Below are 21662 nucleotides of genomic sequence, written 5' to 3'. Positions count from 1 at the left end.
AATGATCACAGCTACACGAGGTATTCGGCTCATCCTTCTCATATTAGAAATGTGGTTGGTGCGGGAAGTGCTAGAGCGAACTGGAACAACGGTCGGTGCTTAATCAACGCAAGTGGTCTAGGGCATCCGGGTTTCTCTCCCCACCTACCTATAGCACCGTCCATATCTCGCCTCATTCTCACAACTCATACTTTCCAACATCATCATTCTTCTTGTGAACTATAAATAAACCCTAAGTTCGTGAACAATATTTGAACCACTACTTGACTTCTACCGAGGACCTATGCATTGCTAAGCATGTCGGAGAAAACTTTTAAATTAGACAAAAACATTGTTAACTTAGGTTACAAAGATACAGATCATTAATAATTCAAGGTAGAAGTAACGTATTAACATAGGATCTACCCATATAACCCGATATTGGAACTCTATCATGCATAACTTACATAAGCAGTAACTTATCAATTTAGACTCCACATGATCCAAATTATGAGGAGAAATATGCTTAAATGTTTCACTTGCTGCTCCGTTGCCTGCCCAACACTTCTTGCGCAACACTCACAAAATTCCGGTGGTTCGATGTCACCTTCGATCACTTGGATAGTCGGCACGCCACTCTCTAAATAAGCTAAAAATACGTCAAATAAGAAAATGATGATGAAAATGCATGCTTATGATGCATGAACCGCAACTGGTATGAAAATTACCGTATTTCCAAACCATTTGCAAAAGATCTGCAAACGAATGGGGTTAGAAAAGGTTTGAACCTCAAATGGGACAACTAAAGGCTATAATGTACTATGTAGCTTGCGGTCAGACCAGAAGAAGTGGCGGTCCGACCAAAAGACATAATGGTATACTCGTAAAAGCCCATAACAAGTAGATAAAGTTGTCTTTGAAATATCTAATAGGGCGTAGTAGGTATACCAAGCAAGCTCTCTTTCTTCTTCAATGAGAACCGGGTAATTGTGCTGTTCATGCTCCTGATCTAAGGCACTCTCGCCTTCCCGAGATCGGACTCGAGGGAAGGTAAGACCGGAACGGTCGGATCTTTATTTGGTGGTAGCCCAATCTCAAATCAATCTTGGAGAAGACCCGAACGCCGATCAATTGTTCAAACAAAATATTAATCCGAGGAAGCATATACTTGTTCTTGACAGTGACATCATTCAACGAACGGTAATCAACACACATCAGTAGAGTTTGGTCCTTCTTCTTCACAAAGAGTGCCGGGCATCTCCAAGGTGAGGAGCTCGGGTGAATGAAACCCTTTGAAAGCAACTCCTGAATTTGCTTCTTCATCTCTGCCAACTCATTTGGAGGCATCCGATATGATCTTCTTGAAATTGGGACCGTACCAGGTAAAAGCTCAATAGAGAATTCTACCTCTCGGTCGGGTAGCATTCCCAACAATTCTTCTGGGAAGACAATAGAAAACTCAAACACGACGGGAATATTTAGAAGATCCGTGGTGGTGACAACCTTCAGAGCATATAGGACAAGGATCAACCTCAAGCTTCAGCTGAACTTGGGTGCCGAATAGATCATCAAGAGCGATAGTTCCCCGAGCACAATCAATAACGACCTTATTCTTGTCAAACCAATTCATTCCCAAAATGACATCTATCTCCTTGGAATCGATTACTAGCAGATTTTCTACAAAGATTATCCCATTGATGAGAATCGACGCCTTAGACATAATTTGATCGGTAAGGATATTAACTTCGGGTGCTTCTATGAAATAGGGTGCAGGGGTAGTGCTAACCCTTATCTTGTAATGTTGAGTATAGTTCCTTGTTATAAATGAATGATAAGCACCAAAAACAAAGAGAAGAGAGGTAGGATGCAAATTCACAAGTAACATACCTATCAAGACGTTGACACCCTCGTGAGCTTCTTTGGTGATAGTGTAGTTGACACGACCGTGATTAGGAACTTGCGTAGTCTGGGAGGCTTGCTGAGGGGGTTGCACTGGTAGCAAGGGTCTTAGAGCAGTTACCATAGCTCTCAACTTCGGAAAATGACATTCCCTTGTGAAATGCTCGATACGCCCACAGTTATAGCATGGGCCTCCGGGGCCACCTGTCACACTCCAATGAGATATTGCGGGTCTTGGGGGTTTTCCTTACGAAGAGGAGGACGGACATCGCATTACCCACATTGGTCGTGGAGTAGTTGAAGTCAACATGTGAGATAGAGTAGGTTGACTCTTCGTCCATGGACATTAAGAGCTTCCACCCATGGAAGGCGATGGAACCCTCTTGCGCTTCTCCTCCTAGTGATTCTTCATCTTGAACTCAACTATGAGGGAGGTGCTCGCCAACTTATTAAAGTCGGCAAACTCATGAGCAGATAGGTCGTCTTGCATCTTGGAGAAGAGGCAATTCACGAAACGATATTGCTTCTTCATGTCTGTGTAAACCTCTTCCAGTGCATATTATGCAAGGTAATTGAACACCTGCATGTACTATATAATAGATCTATCTCTCTGATGGAGGTCCAAGAATTCTTGCCTCTTGATATCCATCATCCCCTTGGGAATATGATAGTCACGAAAGGCTCCGCAAAACTTGGCCCACGACACACGGTGATTGGTAGCGTGCATGGCCAGATAGTTGGACCACCACATACCAGCAGCACCATGACGCTAATGGGTGGCAAATAGAGCCTTCTCATGGTCCTCGCACATGAGAAGTCCGAGCTTCTGCTCAATGGTCAAAAACCAATGATCTGCATCAAGAGGATCCTCAGTACGCGTGAAGGTGGGCGGTTGAGTCCGAAGGAAGTCAGCAAAGTCATCACAGTGTCCGGCTCCACCTCCTCCGCGAGGGGCTTGTTGTGCATGAGAGCTTCGAGGAGAGTCATGTGAGCTTGACGGTTTTGCTCAATTTGCATCAAGACACCCGCCATGCTCGGTGGTGGAGGTAGTACTAGATTATTCTCATAGGAACCCTCGGGAAGGTCTATGAGATCTTGACGAGTTCGTATCCTGTTATTGGCGGCAAAAATGGGAGAGAGACGAAATATCAAAATTCAAACTTAACTAAAAACGTCGGTCGAACCAAGGCAAATGATGCACACTAGAGCATCATATAATAGGGAGAATGCATGATCAAAGGTATAGTAGAACGATAGCAAACACGCAGACTAGCTCGCAGTTCTCAAAAAGTTCTGCACAAGTGTCAGTAGTCAAACCGTGAGCTGGCGATCAGACCGCTGGCACCGGTGATCAGACCACTGGAAGGTCTGGCGCCAGCATTAGGCTTTCCACCATAATTCTCACACAACGAAACTTTTCAACTATGAAAGCAACTCAATCTAACAACCATGATCACCATCTAGATAAGATCACAGACATATTACACTTAGGGGCATATTATAGCTAATTAATCATTCAAAAGCTAACAAAGAAGAGGGTATGCCCCCATTCACTTATCTTGTCTTTACCATCTTAGGACCACTCGCTCAAAGACGATCATGCTCAACCCATTAAGAAGGAAATGAGTGAGGAATCAAGATTAAACATGTTATTAACAAGAAGATGTACGACAAAATCTAAGACAATGTGAGGAATAAAGTAGAGCAAACACTTAGGATCTAAATACAAATTTTAGTGGGTTGCTTTAGTGGTGTTGACACATTTTATTAAACCGCATCATAAGTATTTTTTGGATACTTCATTAAACCAAGCTCTGATACCACGCTGTGAGGAACCGTCCAAATAATATTCTAATTAATCATAGAGTCAATCATTTACATAATCACGACTGTAATGATTAATTAGAATACCATCTCGGTAGTCTCGGTATGTGTTTTGTGCCTAAGATCGAAACACACGCCTTCGCCACATATGTCATCACAACAAAGCTTAATAAAGAGCGAGTAATCAAATTATATTACAAATCTTTAGAGGATTACCATTTACAATAATTTACAACGCACGAACACTAGGAGGATAAAAGAACAGTCTCACCTTCTAGCCACCTAGATATACTATGCAACAAAAACAAAATCTATGAACAACAAAATATGGGTGACACCATTTGCTCTGAGGCACCACCCTAAAACCCTGCCACTCGAGTAGTTTGCACTACTCCTGCTCGTCACCTGCATCGATGGGCGTGAAGTAACCAAACACTAGCTCCTACTTACCTGTAGCACCTGTAAAAGCAGCGTAAGTACAAAAGTACTCGTAAAACTTAATTCATAATGGGTGCATATAATAGCACAACTCAAAGGATTATACGTTTGGCTGAGTTAGCCAGGAATCGGCCACAAGGTTAAGTAGATTCATATACAAGACACAAAGACTGAGCATCTACACTTAACCACATATACCATAAATATATTTGTAACAGAACCATCTTATCTCATCAATAGCTATCACCAACCATGTCCTAACATACCATACCATCATCCCACTTCGGTACTCTACAACTACTGCAAATGGCTAGAAGCATGCTCATGACCGAGAGCGCGGCAATTCTAATTATTTTTACACCCTACAACGGGGTACATCTTTACCCACATGTCATAAGGATCATTCGGCTTGCGCGACCACACAAGTCCACATAAGGGGGTACTCGTGACAACCTTTCCCAATTAAGCTCTAGCCGATTGGGACATGCGCCTCTAGATACGGGGGTCATCTAGAACTACTCCTCGAGCAAACTAGATAGCCCTTACTAGACTATTATACTGACAACACCCGAGACGTTCAAGCCAAAGGATCACAGCTACACGAGGTATTCAGCTCATCCTTCCCATATTAGATATGTTGTTAGTACGGAAAGTGCTAAAGCCAATTGCAACAACGATCGATGCTTAATTGACATAAGTGTTCTATGGTATCCGGGTTCCTCTCCTGACCTACCTCTAGCACCGCCCACATCTTGCCTCATTCTCACAACTCATACTTCCCAACATCATTATTCTTCTTATGAACAATAAATAAACCCTAAGCTCGCGAACAATGGTTGAATAACTCCTTAACTTCTACCAAGGACCTATGTATTGCTAAGCATGTCGGAGAAACTTTTAAATTAAACAACAACATTTAATCCAGGTTACAAGGATATGGATCATGAACAATTCAAGGTAGAAGTAATGCATAAACATATGTTCTACCCATATAACCCGACATTGGAACTCTAACATGCATAACTTACATAAGCAGTAACTTATCAATTTAGACTCCACATGATCCAAATTATGAGGGAAAATATACTTAGATGCTTGCCTTGCTGCTTCGGCGCCTTCCTGACACTTCCTGCGTGACACTCACAAAATTCCGGTGGTTTAGTGTCACCTTCGATCACTTGGATAGTCGGCGTGTCGCTCTCTAAATAAGCCAAGAATGCATCGAATAAGAAAATGATGATAAAAATGCATGCTTATGATGCATGAACTACAACTAGTATGAAAAGCGTCATATTTCAAAAGCATTTGCAAAAGATCTACAAACGAATGGGGTTAGAAAAGGTTTGAACCTCAAACGGGACAACTAAAGATTACAGTGCACTATGTAGCTGGCGGTCAGACTAGAAGAAGTGGCGATCAGACCATCAGGTTGCAAAGAGATTTTTGCTCTGGCAATCAGAGCGCGTGGTCTAGCAGTTAGATCAGCCCTAGTGGTAGTTTGACTCATGACTACGGAGTTTGACTGAGGTTTTGACCTACAATCGGCGGTCATACTGCGAGTTCCTGCCGGTAGCACCATTGTGAGATCATCGGCGAAGGCTCTGGTGATGCCTTTGACCACGAAAGGTACTAAAGCACTCTAGGAGACTAGTGGAATGCTTCTAGGGTGGTTTGGATAACATTCACCAAGCCAAACTTGGAAAGCTCCGTGGATGGAATTTAGGCTAGGGTGGAGCTCGAGTCTAAATGGAATGAGGACCGATTAGGGCTCTAGAACGATGGGAAAATGATAGAAGATGTCTCACCTTAGCGTAGGGAAGTTTATTGGAGGGGATCACTCCGGGGAAGCTCTGATTCGAAGATTGAGCTCCTGGGTGGCATATGGGCTCGGGGTGAATGAACACGCGTAGAAACTCCTCCGGTGAAGAGGAGGAAGGGGATGAGCTCGGGGAAAGCCTTTGGGAAGCTCGGAGGAGCCTCTCCTGTCGATGTTCGGTCATAGGGGCCGTCCTCTCCCTTCTTTCCCTTGGTTCGTGTGAAGAGAGTGAGTGAGAGTGAGAAGGAAGTGAGAGAGAGACCAGTCAGTGGCTTAAGTAGAAAGCCATTGTGCGTTGGCGGTCAGACCGCGGATTCGGGTGGTCAAACTGCACTGGGACATAGGCCAAAATGGCTCTGCACATCTCTGGTGATCATATTGGTGGTGGTGCGGTTGGATGCCAGGGGAGAGTCTTTTTCCTAATTTCTTTTTAAAGGTCTAGGATCTTCCTAATCATCTCCAAACTATTTCTATTAAAAAATAAACAATGGAAATGCGCATAGACTCAAGACACAAATTTTTGAAACATTTTTTAATACTTAAAATATGATGTTAAGACGCCATGATGATTATACATACTTAATCCTATAATTAACGCCTTGGGATGTGACAATGTGCGCCTTCCTCTCTTGATAGCTAAGCTTGATATATGGCTTCCATCAAGTTGATGATCACCACCATCTGATAAGAACTAAAGGGAGATGCTAAATTTCAGTGACTAAAATAAGATGAATTCTCAGTCGATGATATTTACCATTGGATGAAGATATAACAGCTACTATTGCTTGCAGTTGTATTTTAGCTCAATTGTCTTGACATAACCACAAAGTAAACCCGGTTATCTGTTCCAGTTGATAACGGGCCCATGAAACAAACCCGCTTATCTGTTTGAGTTCGCTACCGGGCGTGCAAGAAAGACCCGTTTGTCTATTTCAGTTTAATGGACTGGCGATTCCAACTGATAACGAAATGGGCCAAAATATATAGATTATTGGGCCAAGAAGCATAGTTATATTTGGGCCGTTAAAAAATAACTAAAAAAATAGGCCCGACAATGTGCACAAGGCTTCAAGCACCTACACCACTTCTATAGTGAAATACCTAATATACCCTTAAGCCAATGTACAAGTTCATAGAGAGATAGAGAGTACAAAAGAAAAACTCAAGATCAGAGGAAGACATATAGTAATGATGTTATAAAATGAAGTTGGGCAAGATGATATGGACATAAATTAATAGTTAGTCAGTTGTCTAAAGTAATCACTGACCAATGAGCTATGCTAATACAAATATATATTTAGGATAAATAATGCAAAATAGTTACAAAATTAAAAAAATAACAACGGTACAAAATACAAGTATTTCTATGGTCTAACAAATACAAAATCACCTAGTGAACCCAGACAAATGACAGATAAAAAGTGTATGAACAAACTCTATACATTTCTTTAGCTGATAACAATAGATACAACTATTGTAATGGGAGCAAATAATTCAGGAAAATGGATGTAAATCGAATTTGGTGCTTCAATTTGTATTTAGTATTGTTCACTTACAACAATATTTCTTATCAATCAAAATCATATTACATTTTTTCTTACAGGAAATGAACCAAATGAGTTCTGTAGATGTTCCATATATTTACATGCACACTTAACAAGAACATGTATAGTACATTAAATCAGTACAAACTACTAAATCAATTGAGAAGCAATTTCTTGGAAATTTTCATACTCAACTTTATGAACAAAATGCAGGATATTGAATTCATGAAGCATATAGGTATTAACCCTAATAAAAAGTTTCCTGGAAAAAGTCAGAGTTTACTGATATTGACATACACATATTGGACAAAGGAAAACTAGAAATAGTATCATATGTTAGGAGGATAACTATAAAGGTATTTGTTGCTTTGAAATGTAAATTGTAACAAAGTTTAATTGATATTTGAGGAACTGAAATATAATTTATTGATGATATAAGATATTCAACTTGCAAAAAAAACACAATAGGTTAGAAAAGTTGAAAAGGTGATTAATTAAGATTTGATCCCCCCTCCCCCCTAAAATTGTAATATTTTGTATGTAAAAATTGCACTGCACAAGTTCTGCAATTGGTACAGTTAACAAATTGCAAAAAAAAAAAAAGCGATGCGAGTGGAACAAAATACGCTGCGAGTGGAACAAAATACGCCCAAGTTTGAGCTTGTGCATATCAAATTAGCAAGAAAATCGATAAGATGCTACAAAATGGTCGAGTGATGTAACAAAAGAAGAATAGGTCGCAAAGGACAGTTACCTGCCTTTTAAGTGTGTAGCTTTGCAGCACCTCACTGGACCAAGATGCCAATAGAGTTTCAATTGGTTTGGTGCCGGGTATTCCATTGTCTTCATTTATGGTTGGCACCTGATTATCAGTGTCAAAAGTGCACATCATTGTATCTAATTTGTGGATTTATATGGTGCCATGAATATTTCTAACGTACATAGAGATTAGTTAAAAAGATCTGAAATATGTGAACTATCATAAAAAATGTAAATGCAGGTAGGTGAAAAGAGTAAGGAAGGGGAAGTTGAGAGTATTGAAAGGTTTCATTTATAAAATTGTGGGTTCAATTATTATGATGAGGTAAATTACTTTGTATAATTGCAAATGTATTATCAAGTAATTGCAGTGCTATTATTTGCATGTATGTTGAATGCAATTTATATTATTTATTTATGCAAATCCATACACAAGGGGCATCAACAAGACAATAAGTAGGAATCATTTCATGTACCTGGCAAAACAACAACATTTTGATGAGATGAGTGTAAGACATTCATTTTGCCCCATAAGACAATCAACAACAAGTGGAGGGAATATGATTTGTGTTGGAGATGTACAAGAATATCTTCTTATTTTTAGACCAAATGTACATGAATATGAAGACATGAGTGTGAGACTATCAATTTGCTTTTAAAGAAATTAATAATAGATCAGTGGAAATTTAATTGAAGTTCCTAATATTTCATACTTTTGAATTTATAATACTTTGCCCAGATAAGTGCAATTCACAAAAGTATCCCTAGAAGCAACCAACTTATAAAGAATAGTTACATCTGCTAGCAATGAAAATCAATAGTAGAAGTAGAACTCAAAATTTTCTAAGGACATTAGATAAATAATAGTTACCTTCCAGAAAATTTAAGCACACAGAACATGGTATACTCTAAAATAGAATGCAACAGTGAAAATAGCACTAGAGCCAAGCCTCTAACAATTTATTGGCAATAAGCCAAGGCTAAAACATCACCTTAAGCTACAGAACCCAGGTTAAAAGTATAGCACAACACATATGCATAGTAGTGAGAGAGCCTCTGCCTACTTAGAAATGAGTATTTATCTTTCTCCTAGAAGTTTGAGAAACAGAAATCAAAGTCTATTATCTACTTTACCATTTACAATCCAAATGGGCTAGGGAGCGCATATGAAGGTTTGTCAGTTCAACAAACTCGTGGTTCCAGATTAACTGAACAATTGAAGTTGCACATATATACTGAAGGCAAAAGCTCTACAACAAAACTCTGTTGCTACTACCAATACAGGTACAATAATAGCAGTCAAGTATTCAGGTTTCATAAAGTAAAAATCTCAAAAATCCTGCACTCTAGAAACCATGATAAATGAGACCAAGTGTTTATCCTCAGACCACAGCTCATACACATGAAGCTTTATAGCTCTGAAAAATAGAACATATTGCATAAAAACATTGGTTCAGACACTAATAAAACGTGAAGGGTGAAAGGACTACCTGAGATTTCAAAAAAACAACAAATAAAGAGAAATCCAATGAGTCATCATCATGTTAGATCCCCTCCACCTTGACCGTCTTCTCCTCCTGCCCCCACATCCTGCCCCCACATCGTTCATAACAAGGACAAATTATCCATTCCATGATCCTAAATCCAAATCCAAACCCAATCCCAATGGATCCCATAGGCCCAAGCCACCGGATAAGGTCATAAACTTCTGGGAGCTCATAGACTGCCTCCTCAACCACTAATTACTTTGACCAAATCACCAATCACATGATTCCTCACCCAAAACAACACAAAAAAATTGAATGCATAGAAGAGGATGCCTCACAAACATAGTACAGGAGGAAGAGCTACCCGCATTAACCTTTACCCACACGTGCAAACAGCAAAAACAAGGGACGAGTCGCTGGATGCCATAGGCTACAATGAGATCACAGCCGTGAAGCTCTGCCGAGTCGTCTCTCTCACTCACTCTCCCCCTCCCCCCCATCACTATCGGATAAGGAATACAACAAGGAGATTTATTTTTGTTCTTTTAACAGGTGTTTGAAGATTCAGATGCAGATCCGATAAGCAGGCGGGCCCAAAAAAAACACATATGCTAGTATGAACAAATGAATAGAATCAATAGTTGAGGTGTTGACTGAACAAAGATAAAAATTCAGGCACCTAAAATATAGGAAGAGTGAATAACTAAATGTACAGTAGAACACGTCGAATGCCTGCTTTCCCATCCCATTAGTTCACCAGTTCCTTGCAATCCATTTCGGAGATCAATCGAGGGATGCATTTTCAAGTGCCATGTGGAACTCATCACGACAAGCATATGCCTCAGCCAGCAAAGCATTAAAGATGTGGTGATATCTCATCACTGAAGCAAAAAGAAAATGTTTGGATGCATGCAACTATGTTCTGTGCTGTCTAATTTAGGGTTTGTTTGTTTTAGTTTTGGATTCTGAAAAGCAACTTATAGATTGTAGATTTTAAAAAACTGAATTGTAAAAAGCTGAGGGTTGTTTAGCATCCTGGATTCTGTGATGGATTGGGTATTTGCTTTGGTTGCGTAATGTCCATAATACTCCTAATTTTTCTGAATGTATATTTATATCTATTTAACATTTTCTTTCATTGTATATTTTGAGCACAATAGAGAGATGGTTGGCATGTGGCTCCGGACGCGCTATTTGGTAGATGCAAATATTGTGGATATCTCGTGTCGGTCTCATAATAGAGAAATTGTTTCAATGCTTGGTACAATTGGACCTAACATTAAGAGGAATGTTTAGATCACATTTACAGAAAAGATGTTATCATGTGTAATTGAGTGGAGAACATGGAAAGTAAATAATCATCGTGCATGGTTGGTGGAGCCCTTTTGAGCTTATAAATGAACAAGAATGTAATAAAAAACCATCTAAAGTAGCAAATATTACAACACGGATCATCAATCTACCCTCTCATAGAAAACAAAGCATTGGCAATATCATGAAAAACATTCATGTTTTCATTTTCGTCTCATAATGCATTGCTTCCACCTCCTTGAGAAGAAGATTGTTGGCCAACATCTGGAATGTAGTTTTCATCTTGATTACACATCTCATAGTCTTGATCCCTCGAAGCACTATCTCGAATGAATTTGTGAAGAGTCATGCATGCAATAATTATTTTTGTTTTCTTAGCCATAAGATAACTCGACAAGTCCAATAATATTCTCCATCTTCAAAACACAAAATGATCATTCGATCATATTGCGTATAGATGAATGTAGATGGTTAAATATTTTCTTTTTACCACTAGGATGTGGGTCCTATCGAAATTCCGGTAAATGGTACTTCTACCTTTTGTATGGAGCTTAAAAATCCACTTCTCCTCTTTGGGCTATCATTGTTAATAGAAGAACTTCACTTCAACATATTGGCACCCTTCCTATTGATGTTGTTTTCCTCGATTCCTATATCACCCGATTGTTCCTCATTATTGGCATCTACTCTCACTCCTTCATCAGAAACATAAGAGGAAGAACCATTGGCATGACTATTGTCAAGCATCATTTCAAGTTCAGAGAGATTTTCAGGGAGACCATTCCGAAGCTTCTTACATTCTACATGTCCCTGAAAACCAAAGAATGTAATGCTATGTTAAGCTTAGCTATAATAAAATGAAAAGTAACTAAGGATACAAAACGTGATTACCTTTGTATCCACCAACTATCGCTTGCCACTACTGTTCCTTTAGCACTGTCCAATCCAAATCCAGTTGCTTTATTAATGGTTAACCAAAAGTTGTACAAACCCTTTAGTGCGTCTCATCGATTTATCAGTTGTATTTTATTGTGTTTTCTTCCTATCCTAGCGAAGAATTTCTCATGTAGATTCTTATAGTCTTTGGAAGTCATACTTCCAAGGGACCTATTCTCAGCATCTATTTCATCCCAAAAAATTTCACAAAATATCCTATTATGAAAGGCATCCAAATTGGTTTTATTTGGAACAAAATCCTCCATCTATTTTCATAACAATAGGTAAGCAAAACAACAAGATTAAAAAGATACCTATAAAGAATGCGAGTAGACAAAGATACCTACCAAATGAATCAAGAAAATTACATATTGACTCAATGCGTGTAGACAAAGCAAGGTGCTAGGAAAGGTGATACAAATTGCATACTGACTGCCATTCTGTTAGGATGATAAAAACGTACAAATTGCATACTGACTCAATACTAATTCAGCTGCTGGGTTTACAGGAAGCATGAGATAATGTAGGTAAACGTAGCATCGTACAAGTGCATAACTCTTCAAAACAAAAAAGGAGCATTGAAATGTAGTACAACTGATTCAATCCCTTTTAACTGAATCCATAATATCTAGTAGACTGAGAGAAACATTTCTTATTGTTTTCTTGATTAACCAGCTCAGTTAGATAGCTATGAATATTTTTTACAAGGAATCTACCACAAAATAAAGACCAAATGAATTGTATCTGAATAGATCAAAGGCATTGTTTCACAATTGGAAAGAAAATAGATCTTGCTCTATTCCTCTAGTATACTAGTTGACTGATGCATCACATAACTCACACACAAATACCTACCTGATCAAGTCTAGACATTGACGACACAGGCCACCATCTATCTATGCACATGTAGCCCCACAATTGTTTACCAAATTTTTATTTTCAAAGCAATCTCAATCAACAGGTGAGGTGAGTCCATAACTTATCCAAATGCAAACATAAATAGAAACTCAAAAGCTTTACTTGGGTTGTCGGGGAGGGGCGGGCAAAGGGGTGTCGGCTGGAGGGGCGGGCGGGAGGAGGCAGGCGGAGGGACCCTGGGTGGAGGCGTCGGGTGGAGGGGTGCCGGGCGAAGAGGTGCCGGGTGGAGGCGTCGAGCGGAGGGGCACCGGGCGAAGAGGCGCCATGTGGAGGCGTCGGACAGAGGGGCAGCATGGAGGGGGCGGGTGCTGGGGAGATCGACAGCCGGGGCTGGGAGATCAGGAGAGAGACAGATTAGAACAAAATGGTGAAGAAAAAATGTTTTGAGGATATATTAGTATTGGTGATTAATTACAGAATATTTGTGTGGGTATTTTTATTTTTTCTATATTCACAATTTGTAAAAAGCTTGTAGGAGGCAGCTTGTAGATTGTGATAACAAAAGGGGGTCAAATTTTAAAAAGCAAATTCTATAATATAACTGTATGTTTTAACTTCGGCTTTTAAGAGCAGTTTTTCAAAATCTAAAACTAAAACAAACATATCTTTACTTTAACTTCTTTTTATCGGCATCTAAAAAAACTTCCTTTTATCGGGAGGAAACTGTGCTCCGACTCGATCAGGGTTGTACCTCTATGATGCGCTGAAGCTCCTAGCAAAGAGGAGAAATTGGCTGAAGCTGTCATCCATGTATGACCCCTGAGGCTTGCCAATTTGCATATCACTTGAAGTCCGCAACCAAACCCGCAGTTTTTATTTTAGAAAAAAACTAAATGCGCAGATTCCGAAAGATTTACCATTAAGTCTCATGAATATCCTTGAAACATTAATAAGAGAGGAGTGAAATCAGCCGGTATCTATATGTTTGCATGCATCGAACGATAACACTACAACTTCGGAAGCCAAAATCATGGGATGCTCATGCAGATAAATATACCCGTAAATCTCGATTCCTATCTGTGCTTTTTCTGCAACTGTTGATTACATCTTGAAACGCGTATCACAGGGATTTCAATGATTCAATCATCCTCCGTGGCGTATCACGATGGATTTCGAAGATCCTCCGTGCCGCGCGGCACCCAGCAGCAAACAGCCCTTGACGTCCGCCCCGAAATCGAGTTCACGTGCGATTGCTTTCGGTGCCGGTATCCCGCTTGAATCGAATCGAACGCTCCGTATCGAGCTCGTGCGTACGTTTCCGAACAGCTCGCGGGCTCCGATCCTGCAACATCCTTTCCTCTCTCGATCACAAGTACGTATATATTCTTCTTTCACGTACTGATCGTCGTCGCGATGGAGATTCAGCCTCGTCAAAAGAAAAGGATGAAGATGGACAAGGAAGTGGAGATTGAATCAAAGCAGCTGCTCCCCGACGATCTCGTACTCGAGATTGCCGCGAGGTGCCCCACCGTTCCCGCCATCATCCGGTTCGCCGCCACCTCCAAGCCCATACGCCGCGGCATCCTCAACGCGCCCTTCCTCCGCCGCCTCCGCCGCTTCCTCCTCAGCGATGGTAGCGACGACGGCCGCCTGCACCACGCATTCATAGCCTCCCTTCTCCTCGGCCTGTACCACCAAGCCGAGGACCCGCATTGCCCGCCCGCGTTCGTGCCCGCTGCCGACGACGCGAACTACCCCCCGTCTGTGGCTGCCCTGGCATCTGCACCGAACCATGACGCCGGCGATAGCGCGTGTGACTTCGGGCCCTACCTGCCCGTGGCATCTCGCAGTTCCTTCATTGTTCTCCGTCGGCGGTGCAAGATCGCCGTGAGGCAGCAGGACCACCTCGCAGAGCGCCACGGCATGCACCCCGTCGAGCTCTCCGTGTGCAACCCCACCACGGGAGAGCGCTGTGTGCTCCCGCCTCACGACGTGCTTGACATGTCCCGCGTCGTGCTGGACGTGGACCCACTTCCCCCGTCGGTGTTCAAGCTGCTCGTCGCAGAGCTGACGGACAATTCCCCCAAGACGCTCTACGTGCAGATCTTCTCCTCGAAGGAGGGCGTCTGGGGTCCTGCCTTGGCCTGCCCCATCACCCGCAGATGCGAGTTCTCCCGCGCTGGGTGTCCCAGGCCCATCGTCCTAGGTGACACCGTCCACTGGCTGTGCACGACGAGCTTGGGGAACGGCATCCTCACGTGGCGCTGGTCCGGCGAAGGCGCCGTGCCGGTGCTGCACAAGACGTCGCTGGTAAAGCTCCCGCCGCCGTACAAGTTCGGGCAGAGGGAGATGTGCCTTGCGGTATTGCCGTCAACGGACGACGCAGCAGGGACGCAGGCGTTGCTGAGCTTGATCGTTCTGGAAGGTGGCGCGATTGAAGTGTGGGTCCGTGAAAAAAGTGGCGAACAATCCACCTGGGAGCTGTGGCATCGTATCCAGGAGACGGACTTTGCGCGGCCGGTGGGTTTCGGCGTCGGATGGTTGAGCGGCGCAGATCTCTCGTGGTTCTGCGAGGGGAGCGGCACAGTCTTCTTGGGGACGGGCGACGGGGCCATGAGCCCTCTGCTGCTCGACCTGGACAGCATGGTGGTGAGCAAACTCGAGGCCACGGACTGGGAGCGGCACCCGGAGCCCGCGTTCTGCCCGTACGAGGTTGATCTGCTCTCTTACATGTTGTTTGTTATGAAGTCTTTCTGATTTGAGATTCCAAATTCTGGAAATAATTTGATTCAGCAGTTGTATCAAACTATCAATTCATTATGCTGATTCTTGGTGCTTGATTCAGCGAGCAACTCGTTCTGAACATTTTCCCCCCCTGAAACACGCGTTCTTGTATTTTGCAAGTTGTGTTCGCCCATATGTTTTGTCATCTTACACAGTATAATTATGCGTATGGTGTATTATAAAGTCACTTCAATTTTTCCCTTAAATATAAGGGAAAAATACAAAGCTCCTCAAAAGTCAATTTTGTTTTGAGATTCTCCTCAAAAGTTATTTTGTTGCAAAGAGCCGCCCACAAATTCGGTCTGATCAGAACTGCACTCAAGCGCGCATGTGTTTTGCTTCTCTAGCCTATTTCTGCTGGCGTCAATGTAGAGCTCGCCATAACAGTCCAGTCGGGCTCAGTCTACCGTGGCCGATGTGGTTAAGTTGCACCCCATCGCAAGCCTGAACCCACCCCCTAGCTAGTTTGAGGCGGGAGGAGGGATGACCTGGCTTGACTTAAGGCTCAAGTCAGGTAAGTTGGCATTTTTGCTTAGTTGCTTGCTGCTCGGATTTGTACCAAATATATATTTTTGGTTCATATAACCATCACTTGTATTCGCTACTCATGTATATGAACATATACCTAGAATAAGATAAGTCACCATGTTCAATTAACTATATCCATAATTTTTTATTCATATCACCATCACTTAATTGTACATGAACATATACCGGAACAAGGTAAGTCATCATATTTCATTAACCCTACCAGATCCGAGCAGCAAGCAACTGAGCAAGAATGACAGCTTACCTAGCTTGAGTCCTAAGTCACTTCTCACTAGAAACCTCCATTACAGGCGACGCTGCCGATGCCGTCCCTTCGCTTCCTCCTGTCATTCGCCTCTCGCACTCGACGAACAGAAACAGGCTTGATGAATAGAGCTAGCGAGCGAGTCGAGCTCGAGTGGAGGTGCGAATTAACTAGCTCCACACTGGACCGAGCCTGGCTAGGCTGCCGTGGCAAGCCCCACGTCCACGTCGGCGAAATGGGTTAGAGAAGCAAAACACGTGCGTGCAGGAGTGCAGTTCAGACCAAACCAAATTTGTGGATGAACTTTGCAACAAAACAACTTTCAGGTGGAATCTCAAAACCAGACTAACTTTTGGGTTTTTTTTTTTTGCATTTTCCTCTAAATATAAGGCACCTCATGTGACAATTTAATTTGTATGCGCATCAGTCAGGTGTTTGATTGTATCTTGAATATAATGGACAAACAATACGATTTATGCTTAGAAAAAAAAATACTAATACTAAGTTCCCAGCTAGCATCATCATACAATAGTCACGAAACAACTCCAATAACACATAGGATTTCAGATTAGCATTGCCATCAGCGTAAAAGCCAAATCGACAGAGTGCCTTTCACAAGTAGGCCTGGACCACTGAAGGAGGGATCAGCAAATTCGCCGGGGGCGGCATCTTCTTACCGGTGGCTCCGTTCTCCTTTGGGCCTAATGCCTTCTCTCGGAGCTTCTCCAGCTTCTCCACGGCTTTCTTCTTGTCTCCAGCCTCGAGGTCCTAGCTTGTGCAGGGCTGGACACCAGGAATGCTGCCAACATGGCAGATGACATGAATGATAGCGTGTCTCTGCGGGTCATGTGGTTTCTGAGCCTTGTTCCTTGGTCATTGGTTGATTGCATTGATCAGAGCAAAGAACAATATTGAGATATATAGCTCTACTGATGCCGATTAGGGCCTATTTCCGACAGAATTGTAGTACAGGAGTTTAGTAAGCACATACAAATTCAGTTTTCATACTCTAGGATAAGACTCTGAAATCTGAACCTACATGTTCTAGATGAGAACTCATAGATGCTATCGAGTGAATTTAGTTCATCAACACCAACCTCTTTCAAAAACACCAACCTAATATCCAAGCTTGGATCTGCCAATTCAAGGAGGGAATTTAGTTGTAGCTTGTTGAAGTGGATGGGCAAAGTAGAAGCATACCGACAAGCAACAACAATACACGAAGCAAATTGAAGCCGCCCGTGCTTGCCCAGGCTTCCCGTGAAGAGTTCATTCAGCACAACAGCATCCGCAAATGGAAGCAGCTGAATCCATCACTCGACTCGCGACTACTAGCATCGGTTTCACGTCTCCTTATCTAAAGAAGTGGTCAAGCTAAAATATCACAGAACCAGCACAGGCAATAACTCGATGCTGAAAATATACCAGGACTAGCGTGCTGCCCCGCCCACCCAAAAGGCCAGAACCACCCTGACTCGACGGACCCCTGCTGAAGTGCGTTTCTCGCCTCTTCTGGGCACAAAGCTCAGCTGATGCTTCCAAATCGCAGCTGTACGCAGGAGCTCACCCAAGCATACCAAGTAGATCTAACTCTGGATGTTTTTATGATTTATTAACTTGAGTTGCTTGGTCTCCCAATCTATCAACCTATCCCTCTCTGCCCGCACTAACCAAATTCATGATCTCGGAGTTGTTTTTGGCTGATACTAAGATGCCATAAACAAGAAACAATTCATCGTACGATTGATTATTCATTTATTTGGGTCTCCCCCTTCACACCAAGAGGGTAAGGAGAGTAGATGTCCAACCGCTCATAGACATAATTGAAAATAGACTCTCGGGAGGGTAAGGAAAAAATTTCTCTCCCGCCGGTAGAGAAACCCTCATCAAATCGGTGATTCCCTCCCAACCAACTTACCTCTTAACCGTTCTCTCTATATAAAAGTGGCTCCTTAAGAAGATTAACAGATTTTGAAGGTGCTCCCTCTGGAGGAGGGAAGACCGGACAAGGTTTCGGGGGATATTGTCTCGTCAATTGGCCAACAGTGACACAACCAAAAGACATAGGAGGCCTCGATATCCTAGATCTATGTTTCTTTGCTAGAGCCCTGAGGCTTCGTTGGCTGTGGTATCAATGGAAGGAGGATAGACTATGGAATAGTTTTCCCAGTGCCTTGCGATCAAATAGATATTGTCCTCTTCAACGCCTCGAAAAATGTCACAATTGGCAATGGTGAAAAGATATCCTTTTGGCACTCGAATTGGCTTGACGAGTAGTCACCCAAGAACATAGCGCATCTCATTTTCGCTATGTCTTCGAGGAAAAACTTCACAGTGAAGCAAGGGCTCCTGGGGCACCGTTGGCTTCGATACATCGACCAAATTGCATCTGAGCAAGAGCTACTCAAAATCTCCCACCTTCTTCTCTAATACTGAGGAATCGTTAGCTTCAACCGGATATGATAGACACAATAACTTGGCAGTGGACAAACAACGACATATAAAGTGCAAAAAGCATTTACAAGATACAATTTGTTGGCCAATTCAAGAAATATAAGATGAGGCCGGTCTGGAGGGCAAGGATTGAGCCAAAGTGCAAAATGTTTTCATGGGTGCTTCTGCAAAACAAGATCTTGACCGCGGACATACTTGCTAAAAGGGGATGACCTTGACAATAGACATGTTGCCTCTATGATCAAGAGGAGGAAACTACTACTCACTTATGCAAAGACTGCTTCTTTACCCGATAGGTTTGGTCACTTTTGTCTTCTTGGTTGCAACTGCCCACTCTTCCACAAACATCATTCTATCGCACCATGATGGGATGGTGGACTGCGGTGTCACGCCGAATCCGCAAAGAACTCTGGAGATCTTTTGATGGTTTGGGCATTGCTTTTTGGTGGAACATTTGGAAGGAAAGGAACTGCAAAACTTCCCAAAACATTGAGAGTACCATGCAACAGGTGGCGGAGCGGACCAAGGAATAGTCGGATACCTTCCATCTGGCTACGCTCAGTACACAGACTGGCCAGGGTCTTGAGTTTGAAGCCACTGGCTAGTTTTTGTCATCCCATGTTCCAGTCCGGAGGCTAGGCTACGTATCATTGTGAGTACGCAATTCATAGGCAACGATCGTCACAAGGTAGCAATGTGGAATGTTGCAGGTAGTTGCTTAAAAGGTTGTAGGTTACGAGAGCATGCATGTTTTTTCGTAACTCTGCGTCCTTGATGTTTGTGATCAAGTACTATAGGTGCTACCGCGCAGGTGGTAGAGCAGATCAAGCTGTTTTTTCTTTTCAGTTCTCTATAGGGTGATGTTGGGTTGCTTGTTGTTGTCGTGTCACATAGTAGTGCGGGGATAGATCCTTAGCGGTTGTAAGGGGCTCCCTTTGTTGTAAGGGGTCATCTATATTGTTTTCCTCTGCTTCATATTCTTGTACTCTTTGTTTTTCTATCCCAGGCCTTACTCCTTCTCTAATAAAATCGATAAGTCTTATACCGTCTTAGTCTATATCAGTTAGCCGAAATACTCCCTACGTGGTTATATTTGCAGCTCACGGCAGCCATTCGTGGCCTTCTGCCGGCGCAGCCAATTTTCGCTGGGAGGAGAGGGGCTGGATGCAGCTGCAGAGACGCCATGGCCATCATGGTTGCTAGATGAGAGTTGAGGAAGGTGGTAGTGCCGTAGAAGAGAAGTGCTTCCTCGCTTTCTTGACCCTAGCTTGTGTAGTTCCGCTCGTGGACAAAAGCCTTGGGACAGGATGCCAAGCAGTCGTTGAAGCACGGCTGCATGGGAAGCCTTTCGAGAGGTGCTTCTCTAATCTTTTTTTTTTTTAAATACTGCTAGATAGCACAAATGTTGAAGCAGTTGCAAACCCCTAAGTGTGCTTCAAAATATATATTTTTTATCTATAGAGAGAGCAGGAAGCACATCTGCCAAAAATCAACTTATATATATCCAGCAGGAGAAGTTACTGTTTCCTAAAAAAATACTTTACTGATAGCAGCTTTTCCTTTTGTTCTTTTCTTTTTATTTTGTTCTTATATTAATTAGCAAGGAGCCCACGCAATTGCTCAGCTAGTATTAAGAATCTAACTATGTTTATACATTTTTATCATCCTAGTTTATCATCAATTTGTGTTTTACCTTACCGTCAGCTCTTCTTTCTACCTCTACTGTGTGTGCTCCTTGATAGATACAATTCAAACATATGCCTAGCATAACAACGTTTTCACCTGCCTGTACACTATATCATCTATTTACTCTATTTCATATAGATTCTACTATACAATCACTTATTCTTGGTTTTCTTTACTATTTTAATTGAATAAATTTTGTTTTGGTTGGAAGGTACTGCTCCCTCATCTACGCGGTCTGTGAACTGCGTCGCCTGTACCATTCTCTATCGATCCTTATCTTCATCGATGTTGGTGACCATACTAGTTGTTGTGCCTCTCTTTTTCGCGCATCCGCCTCGATCATCCAACATTGGATACTTGGTCTGAACCCATCTCCCGTTTCAACACTACTATGATTTGTGACATCTTTAGTCAACTTCCTCCCACCCGACGTCGCATCCATCCCTTGGCAAACTACATCGTCCGAGAGGGAGAGATATGATAGGTTACATTGATTTTTTTCCAATATAAAATCTGTAGTTTTATGACACTTGGCAAACTAAATTTATGATTTTGCAATACACTGCACATAAATCTATAGTTTCACGATACATCTCCTTAAATATATAGTTTTGCGATACAATGATGCACTAAATTTTTAGTTTTGCGATATAATTCTTTAAATATGTAGTTTTGTGATAGTTTTACCAACTTATATGTAGTTTTGTGAAATTTACTTAATGCAAGTCTCGTTCCTCATGCTCAATGTTCTCTTCTTGTTAGGATTTATCCTATTCCAGGATCACCGGATCCGTTTTTGAAATTCCCAATCTCAGAAAGAGTCCAAAGGAGATGCCAGATAGATCCCGTTTCCTTAGGTCATCTCTAGCAAATACTCAAAAAATTCTTCCCCTATAACACTATTACAGTATCTCTTAATACTATTACAGCATCCTCTATTTTTTTCATCTCCAGCAGCTACCATATTTCCTACTTTTCATTACTCTTCACCTCCTGTCGGATCCACCTGTCAGTCTCTATGAACAATAATAAGGGAATGAGAGAGAGAGCAGCAAATTTGGAGTTCCAAGCCTTCGGTGGCATCCAGGCCGCAT

The 21662-nt window shown here is 42.1% G+C and overlaps 1 pseudogene; it reads right to left on the bottom strand.

Annotated features, from left to right (window-relative positions):
• Window positions 1-17040: 17040 nt before the first annotated feature.
• On the bottom strand, window positions 17041-20076 carry LOC133910003 (uncharacterized; annotated as a pseudogene).
• Window positions 20077-21662: the final 1586 nt, after the last annotated feature.

Source organism: Phragmites australis, chromosome 2 (assembly GCF_958298935.1).
Source record: "Phragmites australis chromosome 2, lpPhrAust1.1, whole genome shotgun sequence".
In the NCBI taxonomy this organism is placed as follows: domain Eukaryota; kingdom Viridiplantae; phylum Streptophyta; class Magnoliopsida; order Poales; family Poaceae; genus Phragmites; species Phragmites australis.
Note: the sequence above shows the minus strand (reverse complement) of the source record. Positions and strands in the feature narration are given on the sequence as shown.